The sequence below is a fragment of the Emydura macquarii genome, unplaced genomic scaffold, assembly GCF_026122565.2.
Source record: "Emydura macquarii macquarii isolate MOO-44397 ecotype Brisbane River unplaced genomic scaffold, CSIRO-AGI_Emac_v2 contig_499, whole genome shotgun sequence".
NCBI lineage: Eukaryota > Metazoa > Chordata > Testudines > Chelidae > Emydura > Emydura macquarii.
The window spans coordinates 16,523,521-16,541,660 of NW_027130636.1; the positions used below are offsets into that span (position 1 = coordinate 16,523,521).

At 57.2% G+C, this 18,140-nt stretch overlaps 1 protein-coding gene across 1 annotated transcript in view; it reads left to right on the forward strand.

Moving 5' to 3' along the window:
* Window positions 1–10,671: 10,671 nt before the first annotated feature.
* The window catches only part of KIF1A (kinesin family member 1A), a 149,493-nt gene continuing 142,024 nt past the window's right edge, over window positions 10,672–18,140 (forward strand). The window contains exon 1 of the mRNA XM_067539025.1: window positions 10,672–10,932. The gene's annotated coding sequence lies outside the window, so the exon portion shown is untranslated. The remainder of the gene's footprint in view (window positions 10,933–18,140) is intronic.

Here is an 18,140-nt window from a genome sequence, read left to right on the forward strand (position 1 = left end):
GGCAAACCCGCGCTGGGTGGCCCCGGTGGGTGGAGGAACCAACGGTCTCAACCCTCACCCAGACGGTCACGGAGGGCGGAGAGCGCATCCCCTCCGAGCTCTGACTCTAGGTCGTCGAGCGCCTCGACACCGCGGCACCAGGGGCGGTCTAGAGGCACAAAGAGCAGGTGCTCGGCTGTCAGAGTTGACTCCAGTACCACTCAGGAGTCGGACTCGAGCCCTCTTGAGAGTGGAGAGGCGCGGCGCCGTAGCAAGGTTCGGGACACCCCCTCCAAGACGGCACCGACCGTATCGGTCCCGTCCTCTATCTTGGGGGCACCGGCACCAGGTTGGTCGATGCTGCCAGGTCCATCGGGACAGCAGCCTTCCATGATGTGGTCGACGCCATCCATGCCTCTGACACCAGGGCTTTCGGCACCAACCCCACCGGTACCGCTACCGACGGCACCGCCTCAGACGGCACCGGAGACACCGGCACCATCTTACGCGACACCGAGCCTGACGGCACCGCCGGCCCACGCGGCACCGAGCCTGACGGCACTGGCCTACGCGGCACCAAGCCTATCGGTAACGAGGCACACACTTGTCCCGACGGCCTCGGCACCAAGCTTCGTGCTGGAAGCAGCGCAACGTCCACGGTCGAGATCCTCGACGCGTAGCCGTAGAAGTCACCGCTCCCGCTCCCGTGGCAGCAAACGCAGACATAAGCGGTCTGACCGCAGACGAAGAAAATCCTCTGGTTCGTCTAGTCGGTCCTCATCCAGGAGGCATCGTAGGCATCGGTGCTACTCTTCCTCCTCTTCACGAAGCCACTCCCCGCAAAGGCGTCATAAGAGACGGTCTTGGGACTCGGGGCGCCGGGATCACAAGGGGGATGCTGTGCAGTTGCCTGTACCAGGGTGGCAGCAGGGACCTTGGCACTGGCCGTACTGGGGTCCGTGGGCAGCTCAGCAGACTCAGGGTGCTGACTCGTTCCACTCTGCGGTGGTGCAGCCTCCTCCTCCACCCTCACAGTTGCCACCACCCATTCCCTCTGATGGGGACTCAGACCCCGAGGAAGGCCCATCTACAAGGCCTCTCCCCTTGTCCTCCTCTTCATCCCCTGATGAAGGCACCTCCAGGGACCATAAGACGCCCCTCTTTGATTTTAGGGCACACCAAGAACTCCTTAAGCATGTGGCGAATAACCTGGGGCTACCGCTTAAGGAGATGTCCGAGGAAGACGACCCATTGTTTGGCCCTTCAGGGTCCTCAGGCCCTTCACAGGTGGCCCTTCCCATTCATGACAGGGTCATGAGTATTGCGAAGGCCCTATGGCAAACACCTTCCTCTGTTCCCGCAACATCCAAGGGAACAGAGAGAAAATATTACGTGCCTAAGGAGAATTTTGAGTTTCTCTATAGCCACCCAGCTCCTGGGACCCTGGTAGTCGATGCGGCGAATCAAAGGGATCGCCAAGGCGGCCAGGGGACTACCCCTAAAGATAAGGAGGGGAGGAAATTGGATTTGTTTGGCCGCAAGGTGTACTCCACGGGGGCACTTCAATTGAGGGTGGCTAACCACCAGGCCCTCTTGGGCAAATATAACCAGAATCTATGGGCCTCACTACAGCGGTTGGTTGCTGCCATTCCCCCGGACCAGACAGCAGACCTGGCCATGGTGACACAGGAAGGGGAGGCCGTGGCCCAGGCGGTTTTGCAGGCGGCCAGTGATGCGGCCGACACCGCAAGCAGGGCAATGGCTTCGGCCATAGTTATGCACCGCTGCTCTTGGCTGCAGGCGTCGGGGTTATCAGTGGAGGTCCAGCAGGCCATTCAGGACCTCCCCTTTGAGGGATCTGCCCTCTTTTCAGAGAGGACGGATGAGAAGTTGCATGCCCTCAAAGATTCTAGGTCCACCTTGAGGACCCTAGGGCTGTACATCCCTCAAGCAGCAAGACGCCAATCTCACCCTCAACCTCAGCGCCAGCCACCTCCCCTGCCCAGGCCAGCCCCTAGACCCACTCAGCAGAGGAGGGGACGGGACCGCTTTCGAGGGCCTAACCGCCGGGATCGGCGAGGCTCTTCTGCGCGGGCGCAACAGGGAGGAAAAACCGGCAGTGCGAATGGTAATAAACGCTTTTGACAGTGATTGTGAGGGTGGCGCTTTTTCCTTCCCCCTGGGTCATAACCAACCCTTCGCGAATAGGCTTCGGCCATTCTATCATGCTTGGGAGGCAATCACGACAGACCGTTGGGTCCTGGGAGTCGTCCTCAGGGGATACGCCCTGCAGTTTACGGCTTCTCCTCCGGAATCCCCTCCTACCCCGTCGAATATGGGGGACCCCGCACACAAACAGCTCCTACTACAGGAGGTCCACACTCTCCTGGAGCTTGGTGCGGTAGAGGAGGTTCCACAGACGGAAAGGGGAAGGGGTTTCTACTCTAGATACTTCCTGATCCCCAAGGCCAAGGGTGGTCTGAGACCCATCTTGGATCTCTGTCGTCTGAATAAGTATATCAGACGGACTAAGTTCCGCATAGTATCCCTTGCCTCCATAATTCCGGCCCTAGACCCAGGGGACTGGTACGCTGCCCTCGATTTAAAGGATGCTTATTTCCATATCTCCATTTTGCCGGGACATAGGAGATTCTTGAGATTCAGGGTACAGGGAGGCCACTACCAATTCACGGCACTACCCTTTGGCCTGTCCTCAGCCCCAAGAGTTTTTACTAAGTGTATGGCGGTAGTGGCAGCCCACTTATGCCGTAAGGGGGTTCAGATCTTTCCCTACTTGGATGACTGGCTCATCAAGGGTAGATCGTGTGAGCAGGTGCAGCACATCCTGGAGCTGGTTTGCGCCACATGCACCAGACTGGGCCTGCTCATTAACGAGCAGAAGTCCACGCTCGCCCCTGTGCAGCGTATAGATTTTATAGGGGCCTCCTTGGATGCCATACAGGCCAGAGCGTTTCTACCTCGGCCGCGTTTCGAGGCAATGGGATCCCTGATCACAGACTTACAAACGTCTCCCATGACGACAGCCAGACGCTGTTTACAGCTGTTGGAACATATGGCAGCCTCTACGTACGTGGTGAGGCTGGCCCGCCTTAAGCTAAGGCCCTTACAAGCATGGCTAGCGTCTATCTATGCACCCTCTAGACACTCACTGACTAAGGTGGTCACGGTTCCCCCACAGGTGCTGTCCTCCCTCAATTGGTGGAGGGACCCGAGAGAGGTGCTCAAGGGAGTTCCGTTCAGAGACCTGACTCCATCCGTGACCCTTATCACGGACGCCTCGGATATGGGATGGGAGCCCACATCAGCGGAGGCCTGAGAACCCAAGGGTCATGGTCACCGGAGGAGAGAGCTCTACATATCAACGTCCGAGAGCTCAGAGCAGTCCGGTTGGCCTGCAAAATCTTCCTCAGGTTCCTGAGGGGTGAGGGGGTCCGGGTCCTCACAGACAATACAGCAGCCATGTTCTACATGAACAGGCAGGGGGGAGCGCGCTCCTCGGCCCTGTGCCAGGAGGCTATGAGTCTATGGGAATTTGCGGTGAGACACAATTTTCATATCTTTGCCTCTCACCTCCCGGGGATCAGAAACGACGAGGAAGACCACTTAAGCAGGTCGTTTTCTCCCCGACACGAGTGGTCGCTTCACCACGAGGTAGCGACTTCAATCTTCCGTGTGTGGGGCACTCCCCTTCTGGACCTCTTCGCATCCTCGCGCAACAAGAAGTGCCCGAGATACTGCTCACTCAGAGATCGCGAGCCGGGCTCCCTGTCCAACGCGTTCTTAATAGAATGGTCGGGGTCCCTGATGTACGCCTTTCCCCCCATCCCTCTCCTCCCCCAAGTCCTTCTCAAGATCAAGAGGGACAAGGCGGAGGTCATCTTGATTGCCCCAGCGTGGCCGAGGCAGTTCTGGTACAGTACACTGCTCGACCTATCCATTGCTACACCGATCACACTCCCTACCCGGTACGACTTACTCTCCCAGGACCACGGGCGCCTTCTGCACCTGGACCTGGACTCCCTCCATCTGACAGCTTGGAGACTCTCTGGCTGATGGAGGGTGAAAGGGCCTGTTCCTTGCAGGTTCAACAGATCCTACTCAGTAGTAGAAAACCCTCCACGCAGGTTACATACCGGGCAAAGTGGAGGCGCTTTACGACTTGGGCAGAGACCAGGGGTGTTATTCCTACCTGCTTGCCCATACAGGTGATTCTAGAATACCTTCTAAGTCTTAAACTCCAAGGCCTGGCCTTGGCCCCTTTGAAGGTACACCTGGCAGCTATTTCGGCTTTTCACCAGCCGATGGAGGGACGGTTGCTGTTTTCCCACCCCATGTCAGTTAGATTCCTGGAAGGGGTGGAAAGAGTGTTTCCACAGGTTCGAGACCCTGTCCCCCCCTGGGATTTAAACCTGGTCCTCACCATGTTGACAGGACCCCCTTTGAGCCCATGGCGACATGCTCCCTGATCCTCCTCTCCTGGAAGGTAGCATTCCTGGTGGCCATCACTTCAGCCAGGAGGGTCTCTGAGTTGAGAGCACTAACTTCGGAGCCCCCCATACTGTTTTTTACAAGGATAAGGTCAGGATGAGGCCCCACCCAGCCTTCCTTCCCAAGGTGGTGTCCCAATTCCACTGTAACCAAGATATTTTCCTCCCTGTGTTTTTCCCGAAACCACATGGTTCGGTTGAGGAACGGAGATGGCATTCGTTGGATGTCAGGCGGGCTCTGGCACACTACGTGGAGAGAACCAGACCCTTCCGCAAATCGACACAGCTGTTTGTAGCAGTGGCTGACCGGATGAAAGGCTCCCCGGTCTCCACCCAGCGAATCTCCTCTTGGATCACATCATGTATTAAGCTCTGTTACGAGCAAGCGAAAGTGCCACTACCTGGAGTGATAACGGCACATTCGACCAGGGCACAGGCCTCTTCGGCTGCCTTCCTGCAGAACGTGCCACTGCAGGATATCTGTAGGGCAGCCACCTGGTCGGCAGTTCATATGTTCACGACTCACTACGCCATTGTTCAACAGGCGAGAGAAGACGCAGTGGTTGGCAGGGCTGTACTGAGCAGAGCCGCTCGTCAGTGACTCCTACCCGCCTCCAAGGGTATGGCTACTCAATCACCTAAATTGGAATGCATATGAGCAATCACTCAAAGAGAGAAAACAAGGTTACTTACCAGTAACTGTTGTTCTTCGAGATGTGTTGCTCATATCCATTCCAAACCCACCCCCCATCCCCGCTGTCGGAGTCGGCAGAAAGAAGGGACTGGGGGCCCGCGGGGCCAGCAGCACCCTTTATACCGCGACATGAGCGCAGCACTCCAGGGGGCGCCTGAGCTGGCCCTGTGGGGCTTGCTAGGGAAAAAGGTTCCAGGAATCTGTGCACAGGGCGCGCACACACCTAAATTGGAATGGATATGAGCAACACATCTCGAAGAACAACAGTTACTGGTAAGTAACCTTGTTTTACTAATATAATGTTGGGAACAGACTCCTTTTGGTGCCATTCTTACAAACGGTGTGTGGGGTGTGTGATTGGCTGGTGCCTCTCTATTGTTGGTTGATGAGTGGCTAGGCAAGACTCATATAACTCAGTTGGGTGTGTCTCTACTTGAAGATGGCTGTGTAAGTGTAGCTTGCTGACAGCATCACAGGGTAAGAGGTGACCCAGGTTACCATTCATGTGATCTAGCTGGGCGTGGTGACCTGCAGTGCTGGGGGCTGGCTGCTGGTCACTGGCCAGGCATTGCAAGAGATAGCCCAGGCTGGAGCCTGAAGAGAGCAGTTTTCACACTCTTCCAGCTGCCAAAATTGCTAGGTTATAGGGAGGTCGTGTCCATAGCACTGCCACACGCTTTCCCTTTGGGGAACAGCCTATCCCCTGCAGTGGGCTCTGGGAGGGGAGGTGGCATTACAGCTGCTGTGGCTGCCCTATCCCAACACCACAAGACTCCTCTAGTAACCTGAACAACTGAGTTCAGGATCTGCTTTGTGCTGGGCAGACCAACTCAGATCGAATGCATTGGCTGGACCCATAGACATTCACAGAGTCTAAGGCCAAAGGGACCCTTGTGATCAACTAGTCTGACCTCCTGTATGACACAGGCCAGAGAACTGCCCCTCAGTAATTTCTAGAGCAGAGCTTTTAGGAGCACAACCAGTCTTGATTGAAATGTATTGATTTATTTATACATGGGTATACTAATGACCCTCACTGATTGCTCTGAAATACAAGTCCACATACCTCACCTCACCATAAACTAATGTTATACCCTCTTTAGTACCAAACTGCATGGATGACATTACTCTCAAGAAATGTCAGTTTTACTTCATGGACTTTCTGTTAATAAATATATGACTGATGTTTCCCTGGATAAAAAATTACTTAGGTACCAACATAAAGACATATATATTAATAAACTTACATGGGTCACACCCGTCTAATCAAGTGCATACAAGCGAAACTTACAGCTGGCTTAAAAGAGAGATTTTTTTCACATTTTCATGAAAAATTTGTCCCTAGCCTTTTTGTTAAAAATATTCAAAAATGTTCAACCAGTTTTAAACCTCACCTAGAATCTAGCTGTGTTCAACAGAGAAGTGCCATTTGCAGGTAAGAAAAGGAATCTGTTCTTTGTTTTCAGTGTAGCCATAGGAAGTTGAGGGTGAGGGGGGCTAGTGCATAGAGCACTGGACTGGGATTCAGGATGTCTGGTTCTATTCCCAGCTCTGGCCTGCTGGGTGACCTTCAGTAAGCCTCTGTGCCTCAGTTTCCCCATCTGTAAAATGGGGATAATGACAGTGCCCTCCTTTTATCTATTGATGAAAAATGCTACATAACAGCTAAGTATTATAAGTTTGCTCCATTGCACCTGCAGCCCTGTCTGTATTTTATTATCAATAAGATATTGGGGCCCTCCACAAAGTCTCAGAAGGGGGCAGGACTGGTTCCATGGAGCCAGCCAAGTCACCTTTTCAGGCAAAGGAGATCAAATGAGATGAAAAGCTCTGAAGATGCGAGCTGGGCCTGAAGCAGATGCAGTGTTACCAACTCATGCTATTTGATGTTTTTCATAAATCCTGAACTCCTGGAGTCCTGTGATTGGGGGAAATCTCTGCTGTCATTTAAAAAAACAGAACTTTTCTAGCCCCAGTGGCTCCAGAGAAAAGCTTGGAAACATGACTCGAGTGCACCCTAAAGGCTCAAAACCCAGAAGGCCAATAAAGAGAACCTCAAGTGTATTTTTTCTTAAATCTCATGATTTTTAAGCCAGTGTCATCAGTGGGGAGCGGAGGCAGGCCCAGACTCATGATTTTTGAACTCCTGGGATTGGTAGCACTGTAGACAGGCCTCAGCTTCTCCCTATCCTAAATGGCTCCAAGATAAAATACAAGTGACAAAAATCCACCCTGACTGAGGTGTTCTAGCCATCTGCATGTCACTCTTGGGGCTTATTTATCATTCCTATTGCCATAGTGCCTAGGAGCTCTAGTCATAGACCAGGAAGCCAGTGTGCTAGCTGCTGCACAAACACAGAATAAAAAGTCATTCCCTGCCCCAAGGAGTTTACAATTTAAGTATTGGACAAGAGACAACAGATGGATACACACAGACAGTCAGGGGAGTACAAGCAAACAATAAGACACTATTAGTCAGCAGGATGGGCTGTGATGCCTGCACAGCAGCAGCCTAACCGTTGTCAATTTTTGTCTAGGCATCGTAGCAAAGGAGAGGGCTGAGAAAATGTTTGAAGGTGGATAAAGAGCTCAGATCTAAAGATGAGTCTAAAATCAAAGTAGGGTGGCATCAAGGTCTCTTGTCGGGACTATCTCCTTGTGGCTCACCCACTAGTTGACATAGGACTAGATTTTCACACTCAGTATCTCCCATTGTGTTACTTACAGACAGATTTCCAAAGGGGAGCTGATCTCTGTTGAAAATCCCGCTGCAGTTGTGGGGGCTGAGCTCTGCTGGAAATCTGGTCCACAGGCCCTGGCATCCAAAGCCCACTGAAGTCAATGGGGCAATGCTGATTTGCCCCTCCACTTCAAAGCACTTTGAAACAAAACATTTCCAAAGAAAGTTGACCCTCCCTTGGAATTTGCTTCTGCAAATGCTAGTTGCCAGAGGCCTGCTCCTAAATCCAGTGTAGTCAATGGACAGAGGGTCCTTGATTTCACTGGGCTGTGGATGAAGCTCCCTTGAGAGTGGCTGCTCATCTGTGGCTTGTTGTTTATGGCACAGCTGATCTCTGGAGAATTTGAAAAGCAGGTCTGTTAAAAACTCAAGCTTTCAACTCAAAAGATCCCAGCCAGTATTTGTTATTGCTCAGGTTCTGTGTCTCCCATGCACAAAGCCCGTGTCTGTGGAATTGACAGACTGTGTCTGTGTCAGGAGGATAGCATTGAACTCACGCTGTGCCAGAGATTAGAGGAAAGGGGCAGCTCTTTTGAGAAAATAAAAGGCTTGCTTGGCAGTAAATACATCCCTTACAAAGGTCCGGCCATGGTGTTTTCTACAGGTATATACAGTACAAGCTGGTTATTCACAGGATATCACTGCCTCTTTCACTGGGGCTGGGTGAAGGAGTGCTGGGAATGCAGGCTCTTGAGACATCTGTCTGTGTCTGATAGGAGCAGGCAGGGAGAGATGAGATTGTACTAGGGAGGAGCCCTGTTATAATTATTTTATATTTACACAACCCAGAACGGAGGTGCTGTAGGGGTGTGATGGGGTGTACCAGCCCCACACTGATAAGGGAAGGGTTAAAGAGCTGCTCTGGGCTGAAAAGCCATGCCCCCTCGCCTCTGCTGGGCATGCTCCCACTGGAGGGAGCATTTAAAAGGGAGCAACTCTGCTCAGTGGGGGCTGGCCTAGGAGGAGGGCAGTTGGGTGTTGCAGTATCCTGCTGGGAAGCCCCCAGGTAAAGCCCTGTGCAGACACCAAATTTGTATCCACATCTGATCTGTGATCCACAAAAATGACCCATGAATATCCATGGGTTTGCAAGCTCTACCCTCAGGACTCCCTTCCACCAGAACTGAGTCTCAGAGCCCAGCCACTGGAAGCCTGTTGACTGTGGAAGCTGAAGGTGATGACTTGCTGTTGCCAATGGAAGTGACACAGGAGATGGCTCAGAGGGGAATGCAGGGGGACCCCAAGTCTAGCCTGAGATGATGCCAGAGGGACTGGAACAAGGGTAGGAAGGGACCCAGGGAGAGTTTTTAGGGGTATCAGGCCCTAGGTCCTGTACAAGGATTACTGCTTCAACAGGCCCTGGATTGGAACCAGGGGGAGTAGGGTGGGCCTGGGTACCCTTACCCCTGCTCTCACCAGGTGGTGATGCTACCTTGGCTATTGCTGCTAGGCAGGGTGGTGTTGGGACTCTTGCTGGGGGTGATGCTACCCCGAGACATAACTGCCAAGGGAACTGACCCTTGGACTCTCACCTTTAGGTGTTACACCCCAGAGTGTTGCCAACAGGCAGTACTGCTGGCCTGGAGCACACAGCCAATCCCCTGACAAAGGGCTTGTCCTGCCAGGTGCTGAGCACTGTGGGCCTGAGCTAGTAAAACCCTGATGCAGGTGTTCAGCATTTGGGTGTGAATATCCTGCTGAAGTCACTGAGACAATCCAACTGCTGAATATGATTTGCTGGATCAGGGATGAGTTCAGTGCCTGGCATGACTGAGATAAAGCCATGCTTCCTGCCCCGTAGTGCTTACCCATACCTCAAGACCTGGGGCAGAGCATGGGGACAGCAGGGCAGGGAGGGGTGTGGAAAAGCCAGGGTTAGCACTGAGATCATGTGGCTACTGAGTGCCAGGCACACACAGCTCTGCTATGAAAGGGGATGGTTCAGAGGGCAGCGTGGGCTTCCATGTGGTGTCCAGCTGAGATGTTCTCCTTTTCCAAGTAGAACCTGGGTTGTTTTTTTAACCACTGATCATGCAAACTCAGGCTGGGCTCTGATGCTCAGATCCTCACAGGCTCCCAAATCCCCTTGATTTCAGTGGCAGTTAGGAGCCTAAATACAGTTGAGCTTCTGGGCCTGAGGCTGGGCTGGAGGTCTGTGCAGGGATGTGCCTGGGCAGTGCAGTGGTGCTGGTGGGGGCAGGATTTGGGCTGTGAGTCCATGGAGGCAGTGCGGGGCAGGATTTGGGATGCAGGCTGCTGGGCTGGGGGTTTCAGGGGTGGTGTGGGGCAGGATTTGGGGTGGGAGTCCATGAGGAGTGGGGGTCCCTGGGGGCAATGTGGGGCACGATTTGGGGTGGGGGCTGCTGGGCTGGTGGTGTGGGGCAGGATTTGGGGTGGGGTCCCTGAGGAGTGGGCATCTCTGGGGGGTGGTGTGGGGCTCTATATGGCAAAGTGCCTGGGCAGTGTAGTGATGGCAGCAACAGCAGAATTTGGGGCAGGGGCTGCGGGTCTTGGGGAACTCTGGGGAGCAGGATTTAGGGTGGGAGTCCCTGCGGGTTCTGGGGGGCAGGATTTCAGGAGTGGGGATCCCTGGAGGCTCTAGGGGGCAAGATTTGGGGTGAGGGTCCCCGAGGAGTGGGGGCCCCTGAGGGTTCTGGGGGGCAGAAGTTGGGGCGGGGGTGTCGGGGTGTGGGGGTGTCGGAGGCGGCGCGGGGCTGTGCCTGGGCGGTGGCGGCAGGATGTGGGGGAGTTGCGTGCCCCGGGATCGCTCCCTCGTGCCCCCCCGGCTGCCGCAGTGACGGCCCGGCCCCGGCCGTGATGTCAGCGCCCGCCGGGGCCCCGCCCGCCAACCACGGGCCGGGAGGCGGAGGGGGACGGGCCGCCCACGCACCCCCGGGAGCCGGGCGCAACGACGGCGCAGAGCAGCTCAGAGTCAGCGGAGCCTCCCTCCCTCCGGGTGCAGCCTGCAGATGCCGGCGCCGGGTGCGGGGAGCAGGTGAGCCGCGGCCGAGGTAAGAGCATCCCCCGCCCCGAGTCCGGCAGGTGCATCGGGAGCCCGGCAACAGCCGCCTGGATTCGGCATCCGGGCAGCGAGCGGTCTGGAGCCGGCTGGGGCAGAACCGCCCCCCGGCCCGGCCCAGCCCCCATGCAGGGGAGGACAATGGAGCTGGCTCGCAGCGCCCCCGAGGCTGACGGACCCGCCCGTCCCCGCTGTCCCATGGGGGGGCTGGAACCCAGGCAGGGGCAGTGGAGAGAGAGACCCCCGCACCCGGGTGAAATAAGCAGGGGGCGAGCTCCGCGGGGAGTGGGAGGCTCGGCTGGTTCCTTGCCCCCTTTGCGGGAGCGGGGGGTGGAAGCAGGCAGGGAGGCCGGGCGGCTGCGGCAGGGGCGGACGCGGCTGCTCTGGGAAATGGGAAATATGGTGGCTCGCTCGCTCGTCAGGCATCCATCGAACCTCCCCATCTGCCCAGCTCCCCGGATGCTTCCCCCAGCCCAGGCCGTGCGGCCCCGCCTGCCCCAGCCACAGCGCCCGCTCCTGAAGCAGGGCTTTGGGCCAGCGAATTCTACCGCGATCTGCTCCTAAATCACAGGGGCGGCTCTTCCCCGTGGCGCTCCTCCGCCAGCCCTGACCCCGAGCCCGCTCCTGGGCTGGCAGAGCAGAGCCCAGCCCGCCGGTAAATGGCAGGGAACCCTGCTCAGATGCGCCGCTGCAGCTGCTCCAGGAGCAAACCCTGCGCCGGGGTCGGGAACAGCCAGGCCCGTAGCAACCATCGCCCCGCCCTGCTGGTGGCGGACGGCGCAGCGGAGATGCCGAGTCACGGGCCTGGGCTGGGGCTCCCAATAGCCAGGGGCACAAGCCTGGGACCCCGCCAGGCCCCGCACCCCTTGCCTGGGCTCGAGTGGGGCCAAACCAGGCCCACGGGGAAAGGGCGTTTTCCAGAGAGGCGTGGAGAGTGGATTGAAAATGCCACTGCCCCTCCGCAGGTCCGTCTGTGGCTCTGCTTGATGCATCTTGTCTGTCTGTCTGTCTCCGTGCTCCCCTGGGCCCGGGCGCGGGGTAGCGGCCCGGCCCGAGCCGGGAGTGAGCGTCTGAAGGGAAGCGGGGCTAGCGGGCGCGGGCGCCTGGCGTGGGGTGCACAGTCACTGGCAGCGCGGCCGCGGCGGCTGCTCTCTAGGTGCCGGGGGCAGATGGGACCCGCAGCGAGCGGTCTTCGTGCTGCTTTGCACCAGCTTCCCCCAAAGCCCACGGGCCGGGCAGCAGGGCCGGGCGTCGGGGCGGGCTGGGCGTCGGCCATTTGGCAGCACAGAGGCTGCGCTGCTGCTGCTGTCGCGGTGGGGCCGGGCGGGTCCTGCCGTGTGTGTTGGGCGCTGAGCTGTGCTGGGGCCGGGAAGAGGGAGGGTCCTTTCCGCGGCTCGACCCGACCCTGCCCTGCTAGCTGGAAAGGCAGATGGCTCGGAGCCCCCGGCTGAGCTTGCCCGCCCAGCCTCCTAGCCCAAGGGGAGCGGGACCGAGAGGCTGCCAGCCCCGTGCCCTGTCCTGCCAGAGTCCCAGCTTCCGCAGTGACCTTGGCCTGGCACCGTGGGCCAGCGGGGCTGGGAGCTGGAGGGGCGCTTGGGTCAGGGGCAGCACGCATGGCCCGTTAGTTGTCACTCGAGGCCATCTTGGGAACAACGTGGCCGCCAGCCGAGCCGCCATGGCTGTGCGCACAGAGCCCGACTAGCGGGCCTGGCACGCCCAGGGCCCGTTTGCTGGGCCGAGGGCCGGCTCCTCTCCCTCCGCAGCGCTGCCTGTCTGTAGCTGGGGTGAGAGCACCGCTCCTAACACAGCAACGAGGCGCCGGGAGATGCTGGTCCTGCGCGCCCCAGGCTGTGAATGTGGGCGTCAGCTGTTCGCTGGGAGCCTAGCAACAATATGGGAGCCACACTCCGACAGCACCTGTCATCCCAAAGCAACCCAGAGATGCCCTGTTACCTGCAGGTGCCATTGAAATGCAGGCACCGGCAGCTATCCGCTTCAGCATTGCCGGGAGACAGGCGGACGTGCCAGTTGCTCTAGCACTGCCCTGTGCTGTAAGCCAGCCCCATGCACGTGCATGCAAAGCCAATACTAGGCCATGGCCCAGGGAGCAGCCGCCGCCCCTACAATCCCAGAGTTTCAGCTCAAACGCCCTAGACCTGAAGAAGAGCTCTGTGCAGCTCCAAAGCCTGTCTCCTTCCTCCAACAGAAGTTGATTCAGGAAGATATTACCTCACCCCCCTCCTCTCTCTCATATCCTGGGCCTGAACCAGCTACAACACTGCAAACACTGCTGTCATTAGCTTTCATTAGCAACGCCAATAATGGGGCAAGATGATGCACACTGGAGCTAGTGTGTGGGCTTTTCTGCTGACTCTGGCAGACAGTACTTCCGCTCCTCCTTAGCACCCCCCAGGGCCCATGTGCAGCAGGCCCCAGTGCAGCAGGCCATGGGAAGGCCATGCTGACAATTTTGCCTTTTTGAGGCTTGGAGGTAGCCTAAGCGCGCTGGCACGGGAAGTGTCGGTGGAAAGGTATATTTCCCACTCCTAACAGAGCCTCAGCAGGCCCCGCAGCCAGAGTGCAGCTCAGGCCCCAGGACTGGGGCCAAATGGTTCAGTTTTAGGGAGGGGGGTGCAGCCATTCCAAGTCGTGTAAATATCAGACGTGTGTTAGTTACCCGCGGGCCAGGCCTGTAGCCAGCTGCGTGACGCCATCTACTGCCCTTGGCTCAGACTGGGGGACGGGTGAGTGGGGGGAGATGTCGTCTGCTCTTGAATCACCAGCGCCACTTCCTGTGAGCCTCGAATTTTCCTTGGAGTCCAAGCATGTGCTACAAGAGCACAGGCCCCACGCCTGTGGCTCGGGGGAGGCGCAGAGGGGCGGGACACTCTGGGTAGTGCTCGGTAGACAGCTGCTTAGACGAGACAGGGGGCACCCCAGGGCGTTTCCCCATTGCCCAGGCGAAGGGAACAACGTTACCAGTTTGACCATGCGCGGGGCTCGGGACCGCGCGGGGCAGGCCCTGGGCACTCGGACCCAGGGACTTTTCAACTCCGGTAGATGTGGTGCAGAGGAGACCTGGTGACATCTCCCTCAAAGCCTGTCAGTCCCGCTCCGTGCATCAGCTGGGCAGCGACATCCAGGGACCAATACCGGTCAACTTGACCCTCCAGCCACTGGTCCCCAGCCATGGCTCTAGGGGTCCCTGGGCACCAGGGGGAAGGGCCTGTCAGCGGGGGGAATTGGGCTCGTGAGGGACATCCTGCATCCAGCCCCACTTCTCTTGTGCAAGGGTCACACGAGGCCTCTTGGCAAGGCTGTTCCTACAGCAGGGAAAGGGCTAAATGTCACCTGCAGAGTGACCCTGACCCGCGCTGCCCCAGGACCCTGTGCGAGTGGGCTGCAGGCTGGAGGAGCAGTTTGCAGCGCAGGAGAGCAAAGCTTTGCATGGGGGTCTGGTCTCTCCTCAGCTCGGGTGTCCCGCCTGTGTGGGTGGGCTGACTCCAGCAGCCTCCGTCTGAAGTCACTGAGGTGGTAGCTGCCCGCACAGAGCGCGAGCGGGGCTGGGTGCCCAGTTAGCCCTGGCCTGGCGTTCACACGGGAGGTTCTAGCTTTCTGGCTGGCCAGTGCAGGTTTGACCTCCCGGCACCAAAGGATGCCCTCTGCCTGCCGTTTCCTGCGGGGCTGAGCCAAGCCAGGGGGCTCGCGGTGAGAGGCAGCCCTCGCCCTGGCTTGGTGCGTGTGAGCCCCTTGGTTCCCCTGTGCGCGGTGCCGGAGATGGAAAGCCTCACCCGGGCCGGCACCTTGCTAGGCTGGGAATTGGATAGCCCCTCCTGACTTGCCCGGTTACTGTAGGGCACTCCCTGGCTCCCTGGAGTGCACCCTCTCCCCTAAGGAGGGCCCGCCCGCCGCACTGGGCTTCCCCCGCTCTCCACTGCTCTCTTGCATCCTTAGTGCTCTTGTTTTATTTTCTCTATGGCCACTCTTGCTGCTATTTGCGTTTCAGCAACATCTGCCCCGAGAAGCCTGCACGCCTGCTGCCCGGGGAGCTGGCATTTCCACAGCCCAGAGAGGAACGGGCAGGAAAGGCAGGTGAAGTGAAGTGACTTGCCCAAATTCACCTAGCAGGCCATTGACCGAGTCAGGATTAGCACCTGCGCCCCCTGACTCCCAGGCGGGTGCCCTACCCACTGACCATGCTGATTCTATTGTTGCTTGCTGCACCTTGGCCGGTCCCAGAGGAAGTGGGCAGGTTCAGGGCCCCACTGTGCTAGGAGCTGTACGGATGTGCAGTGATCCTCTATTTATTACCCAAACCTTCCCAGTCCCATCGGTTGAGTGCTGTCGGTGTTCGGCTGGCGTGGTATGGGACGCACGCCCGTTCTCATAGGAAAGGCTTGTGCTGTCGGAAGTAACCCAACACGAAGGAGCAGGACAGAGGCAGTGCTGGAGGAGGGGCAGTGCGGTACCGAGCCCTGGCAGCGTCTGGCGCTGGCTTTGTGCTGCAGAGCAGCGAGCGGGGCCAGTGTAGAGGCTGGAAAGGGGGAGGCGGGGCGCCGCTCGGCACAGCGGGTCACAGGGCGAGATGCCGCCTAGAGCCAGGCCATTGTCCTCACAGAGCGATGAGTTCAGCCGTTGTCTCCGTCTCCAGCGCGGTCCCCAACAATCGCCCGCCCGGTACTCCTCGCACCGCATCTGTCTCGTAAACGACTCCAGGGCTCAGGATGTCTGGCAGTGTAAACAGCACCGGCACTGCTCCATGGGATCCCCGGCTGTATGGTCAGGGCAGCTCCTCTGACTTCCACAGAGCCGAGGAGCTGACCCAAATGCCATCCGGCCTGGGGGGTTCTCCCGTCACACGCCCCTCTCGGGCTCTGCCATGGCACTTGGCCCCCGGGCAGGCTTTCTGGGCTGGGGCGACGGCCGAGAACTCCCGCTAGGAAGCGGGGCTCCTGTGAAACCCAGCCCGTGGCCGGGGCAGGGCGTAATGGCGGCGCAGGCAGAGGGGCGTGCGGGCCGCTGGGGAAGGCCCGAAGCCGCAGTTCTGGCTGGCGGGACACAGGGGAGCCCTGCTAGGGAGCGACTTCCCAGGCCCGCCTCTCAAAGCTGCTGATTTTTGGACAGCTCCAGAGCGTCTGCAGAAGGGAGACAAGGGCCGGGTCCCCATCCAGCCCTCCTCTGTCGCCCTGGCGCCTCCCCTAGACACACGGGCCTGGGACAGCGAACGTGCGGGTGGGTGCGATGGGGTCCCAGATATGTCTCTGAGCCAGCGGGGTTTCACTAGCGCAGGAGCGGCGGAGGGACAGCGGTGGAGATAACGGGCCGGGGCCGGGGCAGTTCTGTGCTGCTGCCGCTGGGTTCCAGTGCCGCGCTGCCCCAGCTCAGCCATGACAACGCGGACCGCGTCCAGCGCGCCGCCCTGCTGGCTGCGCCCCTCTGGGGGCGGGCCCGATCCGGTGCATCGCGCTTAGCGCCAAGCCACTGTGGAGACGGTGCTTATGGGCTTCTCTTTGACTGTGCGCTCAGAGGCGGCGCAGGCCTGGGGGCGGTGGGGGGAGAGGGGGGAGTGAGTGCGCGTTTAGACAGGCCCGTGGCGTCACCCAGAGCTGTGCGCGGCTGTGTGGGCTCCTGGCGGTGACAGCCGAGTGATTGCTGGGCCAGGACTGCAGAAACTGGGCCCTGTCGGTGCTTTGCTCCAGCCTCTCCCCCTACTCCTGGTCTCTGTCCCCGTTGCGCCTTCCCTCCCCGAGCAGGGATCCCAGTGCGGGCGGGGAGGGTGTAAGAGCAACCGCCGCTTTACTGAGGGATTGATTCGGATCAAAAACCGGCCCATCGGGCTCAGCCGCTCAGAGGCCGGGCAGCAAGGGTAGGGCAGCCGGCTGGATTTCCGCAAGGGCGAGCCCCGGCTCCGAGCGGGAGACAGAGACTAGAGAGATTTCCCGGTGTCTCTGACTAGCTGTCGGCAGCAAAGACTCTTTTACACGGGAGCTGCCTGGCCGGCCGGGCGGGTCTGTGAGCGGGCAGTGCCAAGGATTAAGGGAAACTCGTTAGTTAATCCCGCCTAAATTAACTAGATCAGCCAGGATTAATCTGTGTGCTTGGATGGGCCTTTCTTTATGTGCCAGCCGTGCTGTGTTCCGTTGTTCCTCCGAGCCAGCACTGAATCGTTGCCACCAAAGGCTGCTGGCTGGTCACTCTACCACCGACAGTGCCACCTTTCAGCATCGACATAGGCCCTGTGCCTGCTTGATCTGTCCCTGTGCTGCCCTTCTTCGCCCTGGAGTAGCATCATGGCAGGCAGATGAAATTGACAAGGGCTCTCCTCTGAACTGTCGTGGGGTCCTAAAACAAAGGCTGATAGATAGAGAGTGGCACAACCGTTTCTCCCCTTCACTTCCAAAAGGCATGATCTTCCAGTGCAAAAGACAAAGGTAGCCTTGAACCTAGCTAGCTCTTGTCCTAATCTTACGTATCTCTGGTAGAAGTGGTACAGTACCTGCCCCAAATGTACATTAAAAAGGTATGATTCTAAATATATTAACTGGAGCTGGTCAACAGTTTCCTACAAAACAGGTTTTTTTGTGTGTGTGCAAAAAATGTCCATTTTCACTTAAATGTGCAGAGTTTTGTTGAAGAAACAAACCAATTTTTTTAAAAAAAATTGTGGCCAAAATGTTTATCTGGTTTCATCTAAATTTTCTGTAAGAAAATATCCACCAGAAAATTGCAGTGAAAAATGTCATTTTGAATCAACATTTACAAACTCTTTTTTTTTTTCATTTCAAAATGTCTGCTTAACAGGAAAATTTTGCTTCAAATTGTCACTTTCAGCAGAACTGTCAATTACGAACAAAAGTTTAAAATCAACATTTTGAAACAGACCTTTCGTTTTAATAAAAAATGTCTAAATTTTTCATTTTAGTATTTCTGAATCAAATTTTTTCTCAGCTTTTCATTATGTGAAAATTTTTGCTATTTTGATGTTTCATACTCATTCAGCACAAAAACCTGCAAACTGTTAGATACATCACAATCTATGCTCTGCCTGGCGGTGTCGCAGCCATTCTGCTCTAGACTGGACAAAAGACTTTAAGATCCAACTGTAGTCATGCTGTTGCTTTCACTGTTCCACCATTGCCACACGAAAGAAGAAGAAGCGCAAATATAAATGTTGAAACATCAGAATTTCCTGTGAGATGG